Genomic DNA, 20,513 nt, shown 5'->3' on the forward strand with positions numbered 1-20,513 from the left:
AAACTTAGAAAACATGGCGAACGACCGACATAAAGAAAAAAAGCACTTAAGGAACTATAATACGAACACTAACAATTAAACATAGTAAACAGTAACAACAATAGTAGCAAAAATATAAAACAATGCAACAACAATAACAACAAAACGAAACTTAGCAGCAATCCGACAACATTGCGCCCTCAGGAGATGTTCTGCGTGCGAGAAATAACACTAGCAAAATTTCGAGGATAGAGGTTGATGACTGGGATACGCCTTTGCGTTTTATTGGGTACTGAAATAATTGATATATCTAGGTCAAGCTTCACGACTTCTTGCGGTCACCATACAATATTATCCAAAGACGAGACGTACACCAATCGCTAGACGACGTCGAGCTGAACAAAACGGCATGTTTTAGGATACATTCTGATGCGTAGGTTTCGAGAAAATCGAGGAGGGAAGGTGCTAACAGTAAGAGCTAAATTGTTCGTTGCTAATAATAATTGATAGTTTCTAATTTTCAGGACAAAAAGCTTATTTATATATTCTATATGTAATAAAAATACACCAATAAGTAGTAGGTTGTATTGGTTATTTATTTTCTACTAATGGTTACACATATACTACTAACATTATACCTTGTTGGCTAAAGGAGACGGATGACGGATAATGTGAATGGTTATGAAAGAATTGGTAAAATTGAAATTTGGGATGTTTCATCCCAAATTTCAATTTTCCCCAAAATCCTCAATTTTCTCAAATTTTCCCAAATTTCAATTTTCCCCAAAATCCTCAATTTTCTCAAATTTTCCCAAATTTCAATTTTCCCAAAATTTCAAAGAGAACCTTCGTAGACAATGTTGTTCGCCATAAACGCACATGACCTGGGATCGAACCGTGGATTCCTTGCACTAATAATGATGATCTACTACTGAGCCATCTTGACTCCCTTCCTGAAAAACTAAACAGTTACTACACTGCACAAAAAAAAAATTATGTTAAAACCCTCTGATTTTTTTTAACGCTTACTTCTTGGGGAAAAAGGTATGAATTCAAAATTACCCTCTATTTCCTGAATCCTGGAAGAAAAGCTATCAAGGGGTAAAGGAACTAGTCACCCTATTCTGTTATATTTGCTTAATGTCCTCTACCTCTGTAGCTAAATTAACTTTAAAAGGCTACAATATTCCTTCGAGTAGAATAATCAAGACAGACAAAAGTGCCTAGTGGTATCTAATCAAAGGTAAATAAACCTTCCGATACCTTTGTAAATCTGAGGTCATTTATAGTTCATGGGCACCACTCATATAATTATTTCCTCGTAAATGGTGTTGTTCTTTTCATATACAAGTGTCTGTGACAAGTTTCCATTTGTGATAAATACAAAGTAATTTCCCAGAAATAGTGCTATTTGCGAAATAAATTTCCGTTGGGCACTGCGTACGTACATTTTAAAGGACGTCATCTGGTCAACGGTCTTTTATTTTGCACACGATATACCTGTACGTAAGATAATGTTTTCACATTTTCTGCAAACTGCGTTTTTTTCGCTTTCTTCTTTTTCTTTCTTTTATTCTGTCTGCAAAGTGCAAAGTGCTTGCCCTCTGTGTTCACAGAAAGAAAAGAACAAAATATTTGCAATGAAAGAAACGAGAATGTCCCAGAGCAAAAATCCAACAACTAAACCCGAAGAAATGTAACTCGTTTTCTGTCGTCGATAAATGGTAGTGTTTGTGCCATCGGTGCATGAGATCCATGTTCGAAGCCCAGTAGTAAGATTTGTCTTTAAAGTTTAGAAAAGGAACGCTAGACTATAAATAAGCAAACAAACTCTGTCATCGGTTACTATATCAATAAAGTAGACAATATTTTGCAAATTGTTCTGGATCTGCCACTGAGTCTTACTATAACTGTGAAACAGCTAAGTACGACGACTTCAAATATTTCTTTGATCTTTCCTTTCCATGCCATTTTCAAATTTAAGGAAATATATATGTTAAATGCTTTATTCAAAGAATTCTGTGTGTCCTTAACGTTCTAACCAAAAATTATGTAATTTATGATTTATGTGGAGGCGTTAGCATCAAAATAAGGAAAATGATCGAGAAATTCGTTATAATATTTAAAAAATATTAAAATTTACGTTTTGTTAACATACAGTTCAGAATTGAATTTGGCAAACCTAAAATGACCGTTACTTTTATAGACACGTTTGAAACCCAAACTGACTTTTATAGAGTACAGTACAAAATTTAAGCTGGGATATACAGTAGGTTGCTATAAATCTCCAAATTGAAACACTTTTATGGAGAAAAAAAATAACGATTCACACACGAGAATTTTTTTCACTATAATATACAAAAATGAATAAATCTCCTTTTTATATATCTTTTCCAACTTCGATAATATTACAAGACGAAATTTTCAATTTCACGTGTATACTATATATTTTCACATATAAGTTGGAATTACAATAGATTGTAAACTAGCTAACAAAAAAAGAAAGAAAAACTGTTACAGATTTTATGTAAGAAGACAGAAAATGTGGTAGGACAGACAAAACGAAAGGAAGATTGCTTTATATATTACAATTGAAATAAAGAGGCATGATTTACGCCCTAAGGTCTTATTATCTTTATATATAAAATCTTAGGTGTCAGTTTTCTTTTAGAAAATTTCTCAATAGTGGCAAATGCATATGAACTGTAGGCTATAAGCCCATACGCTCTCTCTCACACACACACACACACACACACACACATGTGGTTTATAAATATATATGAGAGAGTGTGAAAGAAGGAAGCTAGATTTTTTTTTTTTTTGTAAAATTTCCTTTTCTTTACTTCTTTATGTATATTATTTCTGCGAATTTCCTTCGTATTATTATTGCTATCTTTCCCATTTCTTGTCTGGTTAAACTATTCCTAAAGAAAGGAAAAGTGCTCAGAAGACTGACTAGACTCAAATGTGCTGTACAATAACAAAAAAAGTGTTTATCATAACAAAAACCACCGAATTTCAAAAGCTGTAAAGAGATGAAATTTTTTTAAGAGGAAAAATAGAATTCTTGATAGAAAATTGTATAGAAATGTGGAAATGCGTAGACGGCAAGAGGGGTGAGAGAGAAGGTCCTACAAAAAAAAAAAAAACTGTTGGAATAAGGTAAGAGGGAAGCAGAAAGTGTATAATATGTTTTGGATTCGTCTGTGTGAGAGAGATTTATAGTAAGGTTCCGTATTGACGATATAAAATTTCGCGGAACGGTAACGCTGCAATAGAAAATGCACCAAAGTATAACAGGAAGGGGAGGGGGAAGGAAGGAAATTATGAATTCCCCCTTCCCTATGAATTTTCCTTTTTATGAGGTATATATATATAGATGCAACGGCGAGGGGGTTTGAAGCTTTTGTAAAAGAAGAATTATCATATGGCTTAGAGCCCTGTCTCTATGTGCACTCTCCCCATTCCTGCGTCCTTCAAAGATACAGTGTCAAGGTATTTCAAACTATATACATTACACAGTCTACCACTACTACTACGCTAATCAGAGAATGAGGAAGAACACCCGAAAGGTAAAGTAAAGCGAAAAGAAAAGAACTGGCGGATGAGGGGGATGAAGAGCATAGTTAAGTAGGGGTTGAATATAAAAAGGTAGATTTGACGTAGGACAAGGAAGTTGGGGACAAACCAGGAAGACGTCATTTTTGAGTGCCTATAAGGAAGAACTGAAGAACAAGAGAACTTATATATATATATATATATATATATATATATATATATAAAGAATGAGGCGACATATCATCTAAGGTAGTCATGTTCAGACAAGAGGCCCCTTTCTTACCTCTCCCGTTTCCCTCTGGCTTCCACATTATTATATCTTCCCTCTGATTTACATTTTCATTTTCCGAGCGCACACGCGCTCACCAAAGGAGGCCACCGAACAATTATATTGCAAAATTATGTAAATGTGGGTGGGGTGGGGTGGGGTGGGGTAAGGGGGGAATAGGTAAAGTCTGTGTTTGAACCTCTAAGAGATATAGGTGAACACAACCTAAGGGGAAAGGGGTAAGCCGTTTAAAAAAAAGTGATATGAAAGGGCATAAGAAGCAAAAAAGAAAAAGACAAATCTAGAAACATGAAAGGGATTGGAACACGGAAGGGAGGGAAAACGTGTACTTATTCCGGGTATGTAACGTCCCTTCCTTGATGGGTCTTGTCTCTTAATATTATTAGTATTATTACGATACTGATCCACCCCTTTTACTTCACTCCTCACTCACTGTTTCGTCCACCCGTTGTTCATATGAACCATTATGTGAGCCACGCTCCATCCTGAATATCACTTGTGCGTGAGTCTTTGCAAATGTAAAATAACTTTTTATATATACATCTTATATAGAAAAAAGGTATATACATATTTATAATTGATAAAGAAGAAGAAGAAAAGGTTCACCGTCATCAGACAAACGAATATCTTCTACTACTCTTGCAATTCTTTTTCTTCTTTACCAAGGGGAAAAAAAAATATATCTTTTAGAAAGAAGCGTAGAAAGCGAAAAGAGAAATTCATAAAGATTATCTATGGATGTAACTCACGTGCTCAGTACCAGAAAAGAAGTATTAACTATTATCATAAAAGGAAGGAATGGAAAAAAGGAAGAGATTTTTAGCAATAGAAACAAAAGAGTGCAAAGAAGAAAAGAAAAACTGTGTATAAGCAGAAAGAGGCACATAACCCAAGTGACGTATAGAAAATTGCAGGTAAAACGGTATAAAACTTAGAGACAAGAAAGGCTCAAAGAACTTATACTTCCCCAAAAACTGTCCGAAATAAATTAGATGCGTGAAATTCTTTAGATCTTCCTATTCTTGCCTAATGTTTTATATTTTATGCTTCTTTCATTCTTTCATAACATACATACGAAATATATGTATGTACATATCAAATCAGAATGCACGGATATTATCTTAACGGTACTGGGTACCCGCGCCATCTTTGTTTCTAATAGTCCATTGATTTGGGGAAAAATATTATTCTCTTTTTCCATAATGACCCGGAAAATAAAATGAAATGAAATTCCCAGTTTCACGTCCTATAGTTGTGTTCTGTAGGCTAAAGAAGGCTGATGATCAGTGTTGCAATATTGGAAAGCACGAGCTTATAATTATTTCTATAAATTTACATTTTTTTGACGTGGCAAAATTTATGTGCACTGAAGAGAACAAAAAAGATTCTAATATCAAGCTACCTTATATATATTCACATAATTTACACAGACCACCCGCGTTTTATTTACTTTCTCTTAAGTCGAACACAATGAACACGTTTGAAACGTAAATTAAATTAAAATAAATAAAACATGGACGAAATACAAAAAATGAGCTTATTTATTCAAAGTACCTAGTTTGGAGTTTCTAAAAATTCAAGTGAAAAATGACAAACACAATAATTCATTATTATTTCTAGATTGGTTTTCTAGAAATTACATAACTGAAATAAAAATATATTGTAGAAATGAACTTACGGAACTACTTTCTTGCTAGCAAGAAATTGACAACAAATGTTGAAAAGAAAACAAAAATAAGACTTTTTTTATTCGTTCCTCTATTTGCTGGTTAACACACTTAACAGCTGTTTTCAAATGCATAACAGTCATTTTTATTGTTTCGGGACTGAAAGGAGAGAGACAGTTGGGATATTTCGAGTATTTCCTTAAACTGACGACCTTATCTAGATCTACCATCTAGATAAAGAGGAGAATAGAATAAAGAATGTACCATATCGTTTTGCAGCTAATTACCATGCCGAAGTTGTAATATTTAAAACAGTGGGTGAATGACAAACCAATATTCATATTATATTACATATGATGTTTTTTGGGTGGATCATTTATCTTGAAACTGCCTTATAACTTTTGAACTAGTACATAAAAATCAATGAAATTTTGTAACGTGCAAATATCGACAAGGGGATATTGTTTAAAGTATTCTGCAATACAAGTCCGATTAACAGTGTTACCTACCAAACATAAAATTACACTGTTTCAAACGACATTAAATCAGGTTATTACAGTAACATATTTCACATCTACATGTGAAACGAACACTTCGTACAATACCATATTTATTATCCAGTGTTGCATACAAGGAACACTACAATGTCACAAATATCCAAAAACATTCACATTTTGGTGACATCTACAACAATAATAACGCAAGTGCAACGAATGTGTCAATGCACATCAGTGTTGTGACGAAAGTAGGTAAACTTTGCAATCTATGTTAAATGTTTATTTACTAGTTATAATATTCCCTTAATTACTTGGTAACTAACCTAAATCAAGGCTTCCGTTTTTAGCTATTTGTTTACTTCACAATCCATAATACATCATTGCTTAGTAACGAACTTTCTTTCAAAAGATCATCGCCATTTTCATCTCTTTTTTCAACTCTTTCTCTTGTTTTTTTTAGATGAGTGCATGTGCACAAAACCATAACTCTTTCAGCCCTCAACAATCTATTACCTTAAAATTATGTAATCGCGATAACTTGTAGTAATTACAACTAGCAAAAACTATTGCTGTAATGTTATACGTAGAAACAGACAAAGCAACTTTTTTACAAAAACAGCTTCCTACAACTACGCCATTTTAAGCAGTATAGAAATCACTACCCAAGTTTATCATATCTCCGGAACCAGTTGAGATATCAAATTACTGTAAACAGCATTATCATCTTTACGTTTATTGGAAACCACCTATGTGATTGTATCTTTGTTACTGCTTGTTAGAAATATGTCATATCTTGGTTATCGTATTCGACACTAAGATACTTTCAGTGTGCACTGATACATCCGTTGCACTTGCATTGTTACTGTTGTAAAGACCTCAAAAATTTGAATGTTTACGGATATTTGTGTGAGTGTAATATCCTTAACTTGTAACACTGAATAATAAGTGTGATAATGTACGTTTTCGTTTAACATGTAGATTTTAAATATGTAGTAACTTGACGTAGTGTCATTCAGAAAATATATGTTGGGTTACCAACACTGTTAATCGAATAATATAGCGAAGTACGTCAGAGAAGAGAAGAGACAGTACCGAACAAAGACAGTACAGTACAGAAGAACAGTACCGACAAGAGAAGTACTGTTCTCTTGTCGGTATTTTCCCGTTACAAAATTTCACCGATTTTTTTTCTAGTACTTTAAGAGTTACAATGTTGTTTCAAGATAATGACCACTCTATAAATATAACTTTACTCATACGTAGACATAGTTACTTCACAGTTACTTTACTAGAAACTGTTACATTATACTCTATATTATATTTTGCTTACGAAAAACAAATTCTGTAAGTTGATCTAAGTTGATCATTTTCCAACGGAATAGATGATGATCAACATAGACAGGTTTCACTGTACTGTTAATGATATAGTTAGGTACTTTTCTGCTCGTCCAAACAACCCTCAAATAATATTTAGACTAAGTATTAATATGGAAAGAAGTAAAGGAGCTATGTACTTTAACCCACATAGCACAAGTACGTCCACGGGATGTCCGAGACTGAGCCCGCAACGGACGACGGGACATCCCGGGATATCCGAATGTGCTCCCAGGACATCCACAGGATTTCCGCGGGAGATCCAGATGTCCGCTAATATCCCGGGATACGGGATATTCAACGGGACCACGAAGGGATGTCTATTTTTTTTCCCTCGGACCTCCTGTCCCATCTGGGACGTCTCGTGGACATCCTACATGGGAATCCTTCAGGACGTCCCATGCAGGACGCCCATGGGATGTCTTCTCATTGTCCCGATAATCCCGGGAACAGAATGGGATGATTGGAATCAAAATGGGACATCCCAGGGACGTAGTGTGCTATGTGGGTAATAAATATGAAAAAAGTGCAAAAATACCACGCTTTTTTATTGAAAAATCGAAAAAAAAAAACACTGGAAGCAAGTCGTTATTTACAACAGTAGGCATAACAACATTTAAATCACATTTATTATTGGAATATATTCCGTAATGAATTGTGTATCTTGAAACCTTGATAAATGCTCTTCATCATGTTCTCACAATCAAGTTGTCAATTTATAGTTTGAACCATGTAACAGTAAAACAGTGTTGGAGATCAACAAGGTACATGCGCGAAGTGTCTCCTTGGAATTCATGTAAAGTTGATTCAAATGCAAAGTTCTGCGGGGCACAATGTGTATTGTACTAATTTCAGCTGTCCATGCCGGTAATTTGCATATTTATGTTTTGTTTTTTTTAAATCCAGAATTCAATCATACACTATATAACACTCGGACACAAAATTGCTTTTAGTTTCTTTAGATATAACTGGACATGAATGTGGGCGGAGTAACGGGAGAGCATGGGGCATTGCCCACCCAACTTTTTGGCAAAAAATAAAGATGCTACATATAATATGGCCATCTACCAAAGTTTTCGAGACCGACCAAAAGGTCTGCTCCCCCCTTCCCCCACTGCCCTCCCAGCAGACAATTCCTCGCTCCGCCTATGGCATATACAAAACAAATTGGATCAAGTACTGCTTCTCAGACACATGTTACTCATACCGGCCACCATCTTGGATCCGCCATATTGAATTCAACTTTCGTTTTTTCAAATGGGAATAGGTGCAAGCGATACATGAAATTCATGTGCAATTTTCTTGGCAATTCATTGGCGTAGTGATTTTTACAGTAGTTTGTACCATTTACTAGGAATTGCGCGTTAAATGTCAAGCACTTCACAAATATTGGACCAAATAGAAAGTTGTACAGGACCTCGTGTGTATATGTACTCTTTTACGTGATTTATCGTTGACGAAATATTCTCTGAACTTACATATATATAGACGCACAGACGTCTACGGAAATGGTAGGTCTCCATCAAAATCTGGTCGTATCGGATTTATATTAGGCATTTTGACCGTAATAAAATACTTCCTTGTGATAATGTAACGTGGAAGTAATAACAACCACTCACAGAAATGTAATAAGATTATGATATCAATGTTGTAAAGAGTTTGTTTATACCTACAGTATTTTTCCAGTTAGAAATTGTTTTGATTTGTCAACATAAAAAATGTAAGCGTAACTGATATCTTTGCAATGTCTATTCGCGAAGTCCCTGGAGGGAATTAACATGCAATACCTTCCAAACGGTACAAGCTAAGGCAAAATTCAGTACACCGCGAATTTCCAAGAAAATGTACATAAATTTAATGCATCATTTGCACCTATACAGAAAGTTGAATCCAATATGGCGGATCCAAGATGGCGGCCGGGGTAGACAGCATGTCCTAGACAAGCAGTACTTGACCCAATTTGTTTTTCATATGCCCGCATTCATGTCCAGTTACATCTTTAAAAATAAATAAATAAATAAATAAATAAATAAATAAAAGCAATTTTGTGTCGGAGAGTCGTAGTAGAGTATGATTGAATTCCGTATATATATATATGAAGGTCTATAAATATGCAAATTACCGGTATGGGCCGCTAAAATTAGTACAATACACGTTGAGCTGCGGAGACCTTTGCATTTAAATCAATTGTACAGCATTAAAGATCTTGAGGAAACTGACGACAAGATCAGCGATATAATCGTAATTTCTTATGTTAAAATTACAGTATAACACCTGGAACCCTTTAAGGAAATCCCAACTTATACTCAGAAAATATCAATTACCATGAAATATTAAAATTAAATGAATTTATCTAAGTTTAAAAATGTATTGCACTTTATTATAGGTAACATTTCGCTTTAATACAGTGTGTAAATTGTCACGACAGACTAAAATATTGTAAAATTATCCTTTGTAATTTAATAGTCTCCAAATGAAGTCATGGTAGACAACACTGTATCATGGATTTTCTCGGTGTCCTCTCGATTTCTCCCACATTCTCATCCTATTAATTTTTTCATAATCATTTATTTTCATTAATCATTCGTTCCGATTAGGATAAATGATGTAAATGTGGGGGGTACGTTAAATTAAATATTTCTTATTTTCTTTTTTTCAATTAGACCCATTCCAATATTAGGTTTGAGAGTACCAAGGAAACAATAATAAAACAGTTCTCCTGTAGTCCAAGCATGCAAAGAATCACAAAGTGCTTTTTAATTGGCAACTTCTTACTTTCTAGTTAATACCAGAACTCAACACTTTTATATACGTAATAAAGAATTCTTGTCTCATTAATAAACATGGAAAAGCTATATTGGAGAAGTTAGAAGTACCATTTAGAAGGACGGGAAAGGAAACGAACGTATATATATATATATATATATATATATATATATATATATATATATATATATATATATTATGTGTGTGTGTGTGTGTGTGTGTGTGTGTGTGTGTGTGCAAGAAAAGGTAGTTGAAAGCTCTGAAATTGTCTTCTGCGGGAGCCTTCGCGCATCGACATTTCAAAAAAGCGGAGGATAATACGCGGTTATCATATAATGAAGCTAATAATCCGTGACGAAACGATGATTGGCCAGTAAGCAGTGGCGAAAGAGTGATTCCCAGAGATCTAATGAACTGTTGGTAGCCATAGGTTAATTAACCATGAAAATGGATAAGTATTGTATCTATATGATACCAGTACAAATCCTTCCTTTTTCTTCGTGGAAATTTTTCCACGCGAGAAGCAAGTGCGTAGTTTAATAGAATTCTGTTATTAAATAATTTTATGAATGATAAATATACAATGAATTTTATTTCCAACCCCAATAGCAGTTTTTGAAAAAATAATAACAATGAGGGTACTTGTTAATATTCATGCACTATGTACGTATAGCTTTACATATGGTAACCGTCCACCGTAATAATACTACTGCAGAACGAATTCATAAGATAGCTAATTTCTTCAAACCTATATTTTGTCACGTGTGGTACATTCTTCGCAAGAAGTTCACTGTAATTAAAAAAAAAAAAATTGAAGTAATAATAATTTAATGTAGATGTATATATTTGTAACCAGAATATCTTCCAGCCCCATATGCCTTTGTGTAGTTTTCAGACAAATTTTCTAGCGCTTTAAATGTAATATTAATTTTGATTAAATCAGATTGTATCTCTCCGGGATATTGTCAACGCCCAGAAGGAGAGCGATCGAGAAACCATATGAGCTTCATTATATATACGGAGTTTCTACTGGCCTAGAAAGTCAGGGAAACCACATTTAGTCAGGGAAGTATATATGTAGTCAGGGAAAGTCAGGGAAATTGACCAAATATGTATATGTTACGAATATAGAAACTAAAAATAGGTTATAGTAGGTTCCTAGTAGGTAAAAAGTGATGTCTACTAGATAAATTGAGATGTCTGGCCTGTAGCTCAGTCGGTAGTGTGTTCAATTGTCAATCCAGCGATCTGTGTTTAATCCCCGGTGGGTACAAGAGCTTTTTTTTCTACTCTCGGAGATTGAGTCAGCCTCGGAAAACGAATACCGGGGACAATCCTAGAACCAGTCAGTTGTTAATATGTGACTTAACATTCAATTGTAAGTCTTAGTAATCAGTATTAGTAGACTTCGTGTTTAATTTAAAGTTGAAAAAAAATAAAGAAAGAAACAGGGGTTTGATAAATAGTTATGTTGTATCACTTTATGGTAATAAATGGAAAATCACAGATGAGGCCGAAATGTTGTTCAAATTTTCTTGAATTCGAGTGGCAACTTAGTTCTCTTTCCCAACAAAATCATCACTATCTGTTAAATAACAATTAGACTATTCTCGTGTTTAATGCATTCCCACAAATTCTTAATAAGCTTTATATTATTCACACCTGTTGCTTCATCATTCTTCATAACAATGACGCTTGCTTCAAATTCATCTCTTACTATCATAATCCCTTTTTCATCTTCCCTTACTTGTATTTTGTCTTAAATAATAGGTATTTTATTTCACTTCATTTATTTACCCTCCATTTTGTACAAGCTTGGAAGTAATTTTCCGATAGTACATGGGATTCATCATTCTTAATTGGAACAGTACATATATTAAACCCATTTGTTAAACATAATTCATATATTTATACATTATAGTAGTTTGAAATATCATTATTACATCATACCTTATACATTAAAGGACCTATTTTGTTAATTTACTATTGCTATTTACATTGTAACTATTTAATTGATTATATTCATCTACTGTATAGAAGCAATGCGACAATAGGTAGTCTTTTAATTTTCTTTTGAATGCAACATTAGACTTGATTTCCTTTAATTCTTTTGGTAACTTATTGTATAGCATATGGCGGGTGGCTCTCAAGAGTACGAGTCTAATTTTCACAATGCTTTGTTTGATATGATTTTGAGTTTAACCCTTTTCCCTTTATATAGTCCCTTTCAGCAGCGTGGCTATATAACGAACCACATGAGTTCCCGCCGAGTTCGAACCCGGGTCTCCCACAGCCAACAAGTACAATTTCTTACGAGGTGAGAGTAAGTAAGAGTAAGATCATAACGCGAAAGTGTGATCGATGTAAAAGTAGAAGTGAGATTCTTGTATATAGTGATGTATTAAATATTTTACATTCTGAATAAATAATTATTGCGATATTTCATCCAACGAGATTTCGGGCTACGAGGTTTGGTCCAGGCGAGAATTATTCTACCTAGGGTTTGGCCAGGCAAAATTTTGACCCGCGAGCTTTTGTCAGACGGGATTTTGTTCCACAAAGTTTTGGATGGGGAAATACTGGGAATCAAGATTTTAGTCATATATCGGGGAAAAAATTAACTGATGCGTGGTTTTAATATAAAATCAATTTTATGAAGCATGATATATTAAAATCATTTTGTCCGTGTGTTGGTCTATTGGTTGATTTGTGAAAAAAATGCAATAAACATGGCCTGATCTTTCTTTTGTTTCTGTACTGGTTGGTCGATTCCTTTATTTAAAGTTTGACTTTTTTTTCTCAGGAGTACTATTAACGTAGGAGAACGCTAAACTACAGGTATTTCCACAAGTAAGACATTAAAATAGCCGTGAAATATTAAAATCTTATTTCTGATCCATTGCATAAAATAGTATTGGATTCTGGAAGATATAAACAACTGGTAGGTTTCCGATGAAATGTCAGGGTTCTTAAGGCTTGGAGTCTATTAGCAACGTCTAAAACTGAAATAGACAAAGCATTACATAAATAAATAGACTATGGTTGCTCTTGAGACAAAAAGTCTGGGCTAGGGCTATCTCATGTCGAAAAGGTGTCATGACAGTGATGTCTCGTCCTGCACCCCGTAACGAAACTTCTGTCTTGACTCGTCTTGTAGACAACCGTAGAATTAGCTGAGAATTCCAACTGAACGAAGCATTTTCTTCGTTTACTGCAAGTTTAATTAATGAGAAAATACTTTTGTCCCTACATTTTACGTATCGAACATAATACCATGCAGTGTGCGAATTAGGTTATTGATATTGTGGGAGGAGGATAAAACGAGGCTCAACAGGACACAGAAGTCTGAAGATGTAATAGTTTAAAATAAGCCAATGACATCCTCTCCCCTTCCCCAACAGACACACAGACACACTCACACACAAATATGATTATCTGATAATAGTTATAGACAAGAAATTTATTAAATCAATCAACTTAGCAATAATATCTACATTAACTATATATATTGCCTGAAATGCCTGCATCTAACCTTTCTGAATGTTTTTGAGTATATAATTGAAAATATGTTTCAGGATATATGTACAATGTAAGACATTTAGAAATCCATACATGACTTCGCTGTACATAGTTAGCATATCCGTCGTTATCCAAATTCACCTTCGACGACGAACTGGAGAATATGAGGACATGAATGCAAGTGACAACTATATACTAATCACAACAAAATAGTTCAACTGGGCGACGGTGGAAACTGGGGAAAAGAATGTATAATTGCGGTAGCTATGGGTATAAAATTAGAAGAAACTTAAAGTAAATAGTAATATGAATAGCAGATTAAAATTATATGGAAGAATAAAGCCAATAGAATTTTACAATACTCAAACTTAACACTAAACATGGTTTGTCGAGGGGGAGGAGGAAGAACAAATATCCCTGGTATGGATGCTTCAATTAATTTGGAGAATACCAAATCTGATTGAAGGAAGAAATCCCTGTGATCTCCCCGGCAATTCGCACTCTAGTAGACCTACCAGGTGCATCAAAGACGAATGATGTCTATCACTCTTTGATGGTAACACATATGTGCTGCTTTTTGGTAGTGGAGACCCTTGTATGTATATTAAAGTTCAGTCGACATAAGTTATTGCAATTTAACTTCAGGCTACTTTAAAAAAAAAATCTTCAAGGTAACACCAAATCTTTGCTTGTTACTCAGATATTAGATGGTATTTTAAGCGGTTACTAAAGAAAGAAAAGACCAAAACTGACCGAATTTAGTCATTAGGAAAAAATTAAAGCATCTTTATACTGTACTCAGTCACAGAGATATCATTATCTCAACCTATTTTGCTAATCTCCACCAGGTGTTAGAAAATTAGTCAGTTATGTTGAGAGAACCTCTAGAAGATGAGTGCAATTGACAGAAGTAGTTTAATTCTTTGATAGATAGCAAACAATTTAATCTCTACCACATCCTTCCCTAAATTCGACTTCATGATTGGCTATAGTAGACGAAAGTAACTATAAAAACTCATATTCTCTAAATTATATAAGATGTTATTTACCATTACCACTAACCAGTTACCATTGCGTGTGTGTATTCAGAAACAACTACATGTAAAAGAGAATTTGTGGTCCACACTCGAGCTAAGAAATTTGTTTTAATGGCTCTATATAATTATAATTTTTATCGTCAACAACAACAACAACAACAACAACCACGTGGCGTGCAATAACGTTTAGTTGGCAATGTATACAATGTAATAGACTAATCTTTTTCAAGGTCACAGATATGGATGCTTACGGTATAATGAATAGAGAGTCAAGGTCGAAAACATTACACATTTAAGAATTATAACTATGTAAGTTCTATCCAGATGTACTGTATAATGAACTTCTGTATCACTGGTGTTCCTCATAGCTTGGGTCAATTTACAACTAAGTTATTGTTAAGATTATGATAGGTGCTTTATGAAAAGGTGTTAGTAGTCAAGCGATTAGTATATTATTATTGTTATTATTAGCGAACCAGTATAGTAGGGAGATCTCTTGTTGATCGTTTTCTCTTTCACCTATTTTGTATGCTTGCCGTAACCAATCGGATTACCTCATTCGGAGTCTATAATTCCCTCATCTGTTTCTCTTTTTAAAGTTTCATTGTAGCAATTTGGTTTAATCGCTTCAAGCTATAAAACGATTTATATGAAATATAGCACAAAAAGCAAAGCTGGTCAAATAGATGCGAGTCCAAAGCAAAAAAAAAAAAAAAAAAAAAAAATGATTGATTTACTATTAATTATATTTTATAACTTATTCTCTCCCGCGCCTCTCGTTTAGATTATATTCGTATTTGTATTTGTATATTTATATTATTAGTAGTAGCCATATTCGATGAATAAACTTATATAACATCATCTACTACATGTTTTAGTGGCTTCAGTTAAGATGAGTTCAAATTGACCCACGTCCTTGTTATTTATCTGAAGATAATGGTTGGTAAAAGCATAATTTACTCCTCCTTTTCCGTTCACTGCATCCCTTCTGATGCATCCCGCAAAATATAACTTCTCTTCCAACGACACCGAAAATAATTGTTTTCTGTCTCTAAATTTCTTTATCACTGTTCTTCCTCCCATACGATTCTTAACACTTTATCATTAGTTTTCCAATCAGCTTTCTCCATTCTTTACAGGCTAGAGTCCTTTTTCTTCATATTTTTTGCAACACTCTACATATAACATCAGTGAGTTTTTTTTTTTTTTTGCTTTTCTGTATTCAGTAACTCTCTGCATACACCAGTGATCGCCAAACCGTCAATCACGATCTACTAGAACTCGCGGGGACATTTTCGGTAGATCACGTTAAGAGTCTTCATCCCGGCGAAATTAAAATACCGCTAGTTTTACAGTAATTATGTGATATCTTCAAATAGATAGAAGATAATCGAAATGTGGAACAAGAGCGCCCTAGACAATATTATTTCACATGGGAAACCGTTATCACGACTCACTTATCTGCTTTCGATTTCGAGCCATTTTGAAAATCGGCATTTATTTTCGCGTTTCTAAACAGCTGAAAACGGAAAACCACTAGGTGACTTGTGATAACGGTACCTCGCGCAAAATAATACTGTCTAGGGCGCTCTTGTTCCGTGACGCCACGTTTGGCCTAATCCTCGTTTCGCCTAACTAATTATCTGGCACTTTTATGATAGATAAATGATAAAATTTGTGTCCGCCATTTTAGGCGAAAAAAGGATCCTCGTCTGGCCTAATCCTCGTTACGCCTAAAATGGCGGACAATAAGAAAAAATCGTAGAAATTCAATTAGAGGGAAATTATATAAGAGAAAATTCCCTAGTATATAAAGAATTAAGAAATGCAAAATATATAGATTAATATTATATTAACTATTTTCGAGTAGTTAGGATTACCAAAACTCCTTTATGTATTTACTAAGACCATGGATATATACGAATATATACGAGTAGGTGAATAGCAAAACCCGTTAAATTCACATTTTAAAATTTGTGACAAATCGAGAAAAACTGTTTAAACACGTCATAATTGTAAAATAACATTAGAAACTAGAGAACATTAAAAAATTAAGAATAATGTGAGTGTTGGTCTGTCGAAAGCTGTATAATCACACTAGTCTGTGAATTGCATTTTGAAGAAAATAGTTTGGATTTACAGGTTTTGCGTATGTAAATGGAAATAACAGCTTTTGCATCTGGACGAGCGGCCATTTTTTGTTGAGGCTGAAGATACAAAACCTATCAAAAAGAAAGGGAGTTAGAGTCAGAAATCAGTATTATGCCTACTAAAATATTTGGGGGAGGGGGATGTATTATCAACTATACATTGCACAAGATTGGCACAAATGAATATGGATACATAAATGCTACATTAATTTTGTTCTAAATTGAAAACAAAGGATCCAAATGTGCAAAAAATTGAATTATGTAACCTCCTCTCCATCATCATCTACTAAATGGGAATCAATATCGTCGTCGTCCTCTGGTGCATCACCATTTTCTCGGTTTTCTATTCCTCAAAAACCTCTTTGTAAAACGTAAGCTTTGAGCTGCTTTCAATCGTCAAACCCTTCGTAACTACAAGCGGAGTTAATTATACCTATCCGTATACATTTCTAAACTGAATGACTATATTTTGGACGAGTTTGTAACCTTTTATGGACTAACATAGGGTTAATATTAATTTGCCAATTATCCCAATATATGAATTTCAAATATAGCAAAACAAAATGTGGAAATGTTGAGTTTGAGCAAAACAGTGGCAGAAAGAGAATCAGAAATGGTAAATAAGTGGCAAAATTTTTTAACATGTTGTACCAGAAGCATGTTATCATTTTGAATGATAATTGACACGAGACATTTTAAGAAAGAGGTTCTATTGAAGCTGAAGAGACCGTTTAGAGAAGAACCTAATCCAACAATGTTCTGTTCAAAGTAAAGAGTTACCCTGAAATACAAAACAAACTACTTTTAACCATAGATAGTCCACTCACCTTGTCTTTTTAGCTACATTTCGTTTCCAGTTTTTTCATGTGTCTTGTACGTTTTCTTGACAATTTTGGTGTTGTCTGATAACAAAATTATGATCAACGCTGCTTAGAGTATCGTTTTCTTTCGATTTTGCGTGCATTTGTCTAGTAATTATTAAAGAAAAGCTAATAAACACAGAAAAGTTTCACGAACAGTTAGGTTAGGACGTATAGTGTCTCCATTTTCAGTCCAGGGTGCGCGGTGGCTCAGTAGTAGAGCGTTCACCTCCGGTGCTTAGGGTCCCTGGTTCGATCTCAGCTCGCGCCATGTGGACTTTGTGGTGGACAAACACCGTGTTCGTGGGTTTTCTCGGGGTTCTCCCGTTTCCTCCCACTTTCTTCATTTCATTCATTTCTCATCATCACCGTCTCCTTTAGCCTAACCGGCATAAGCGTAGGACGTAAAACTAAAGATTTCATTTTCATTTTTTTTTCAATTTTCAGTCCAAAAATAAAAAAAATAATGAAAGCACACACTTCAAATTCTGCCAAATAAAATTTCGAATGATTTACGAAGAGTTGGAATAAATATTGAGATTACTAAACTAATCCTATACAGTACGAAACCTCAAATTGTTTGAAATATGGAATTAACCGGGTTTGATTCTGCTTTTCTCGTTAAGTTATTTGCAGATTTGGGATTTAACAGTTTATGAAACTTAATATGGAAGAGGAATTTAACTGGTTTTGCATCTGTATTTCTCAGTTCTTCACATAGTAGGGAATATTTTTTTTCGAAAAATTTCCCTCCAGTTTTATCTCCACGATTTTTTTATAGTCCATCATGTTAGGCAAAACGAGGATTAGGCCAAACGAGTATCCTTATTTCGCCTAAAATGGCGGGCATAAAGCTTATTTTTTATCTGTCATAAAAGTGTCAGAAAATTGGTTAGGCGAAACGAGGATTAGGCCAAACGATGCAAGATCCTCTTGTTCCATATTTCAATTATCTTTTATCTATTTGAAGATATCACGTAATTACTGTAAAATTAGCGGTATTTTAATTTCGCCGGGATGAAGAAGTGTATAGGCAACAAATTTATATAAGATTTTTTTAAAACAAGTTGATAGTGCTTTTGTAGCTCACAGTAGGGTTTAAAAAGGATACGGTAGCTCAGAAGCTTCATAAGTTTGGCGACCACTGACATACACTTTTCTTCTTCCCTCCGGAAGAAGAAAAGTGTATAGGGATTCTTTCGCCATTCTTATGCTTTTATAAATTCCCGATTACATTTGAGAACTTCATGAATTATAGTATATATGTACCAACAACTAGTCACATGTTCTTTGCACTTTAATGTTTATACTTGACATGACTCCCTTCTTTTAATATATCATTATTTTTATCTTCTTAATGTTTATTCTCCAAATATATTGTGTACATTAATAATAAATTTATATTTTAAATATACCTCAAAACGCAATTATTGTGCACGGCAGCCAAATTGGCGGTTGACCTTTGAGCGCTACTTTTACATCAATCTCCTTACACAAGTTTTGACAATTAAAATCAGGGTAATATTTCTATAATATTAAAAAAAACTAGTAATCATTTGTTACCGAAATTTAATATATTGTCTTCTTTGTGTTTCAGGCAATTGGAACAGTTAGTTAAATTTTATGTGTGCTAAGAGGAAAATATTCGACAACGTACAACAGCAGAATATTAAATAAGAGCAGAAATGTTTAGACAAGGAGAAACAAAGAGAAGACAATCTTCCTAACACTACGTGATAATTTTGGAGCGAATACCTATTGGATAATCATCTGAAATACAAAAATAAAACTGGAACTGTGTGGTATAGTATATGTAGATCCGAGTGTCACATTAGTAGCTTGACGACTACTGAACACAAGATATTACATATGCAACAAGGGAGAAGATAACTCTACTCCATTTATTATTATACATACGAAGTAGTATTAAGTCATTGGTCATATTTTTCTTCACTGTGGACAGAGAAAGACAAAATGTTTTAGTAAGCATATGACAGCAGGGTTTGTATATATAAAACTTATTTGTAGATATATCTCTTTCCGTGTTGACTTAATTATAAACAACTTTATGCTTTTTTCCTTTTTTTTTTTTAAAAAAAAAGCTTTTCCATCTTCTTATTACTATTCTGTATTCAGCACAAGTTACGTTTGAGATGAATATTTATTTGATTTTTTTCTTAATGCGTGAAGGAACGATCAATTACTCTCTGACATTTCAACTTTGTACAACAATTAATCTGATGGTTTGAAATGATAATATATGCAACTCGCATATACTTGTGTGTGCTTAAAATGATACGCTTTTAGTGCTTTTAGTGTATGAAACCTTCTTAGAACAAGTTTGTTTTTAACTATTTATAGTAAACTATCTTGCTTTCTGTCTTTTTTTTAAAAAAAAACATATCTCTTATTTATAGCATTGGTGCTGCGTAGAGTTTAAATGTTTAGGTACTACAATTCATACCCTAAGCGTGCAATTTTAAAAATGGACATGCTTCAGCTCAAGATAGAAATAAACATACTCCCTAGTATGTTAGGAAGGCTATATGCTATATCCTATGTTATATATATGTTGTTTCATTCCCAGTACTATTATTATTTGGATAATAGTGTCCCAGAAGGATAGAATACTGTAAAATGGTTAATTTGTTTGAAATGTGTTGATATATTAATTTTAATATAAAGTAAACCACTTGTTATTAAATATGGAACATAATATCTAAGTAATGCATTCAAGATTCTGCTGTTACACTATTCCTTTCTTGACTATATTTATTTTCACATAAAGGAAGTCATTTTTCATTGGTAACAACAAAA

General features: G+C 33.8%; 1 protein-coding gene across 1 annotated transcript in view; it reads left to right on the top strand.

Moving 5' to 3' along the window:
• Positions 1 to 19,780, top strand: part of LOC145680862 (uncharacterized) — a 52,051-nt gene extending 32,271 nt beyond the window's left edge. The window contains exon 2 of the mRNA XM_081751995.1: positions 19,294 to 19,780. The gene's annotated coding sequence lies outside the window, so the exon portion shown is untranslated. The remainder of the gene's footprint in view (positions 1 to 19,293) is intronic.
• The last annotated feature ends 733 nt before the right edge of the window (positions 19,781 to 20,513 follow it).

Source organism: Thermobia domestica, chromosome 3, assembly GCF_964235325.1.
Source record: "Thermobia domestica chromosome 3, izTheDome1.hap1.1, whole genome shotgun sequence".
NCBI classification, from domain to species: domain Eukaryota; kingdom Metazoa; phylum Arthropoda; class Insecta; order Zygentoma; family Lepismatidae; genus Thermobia; species Thermobia domestica.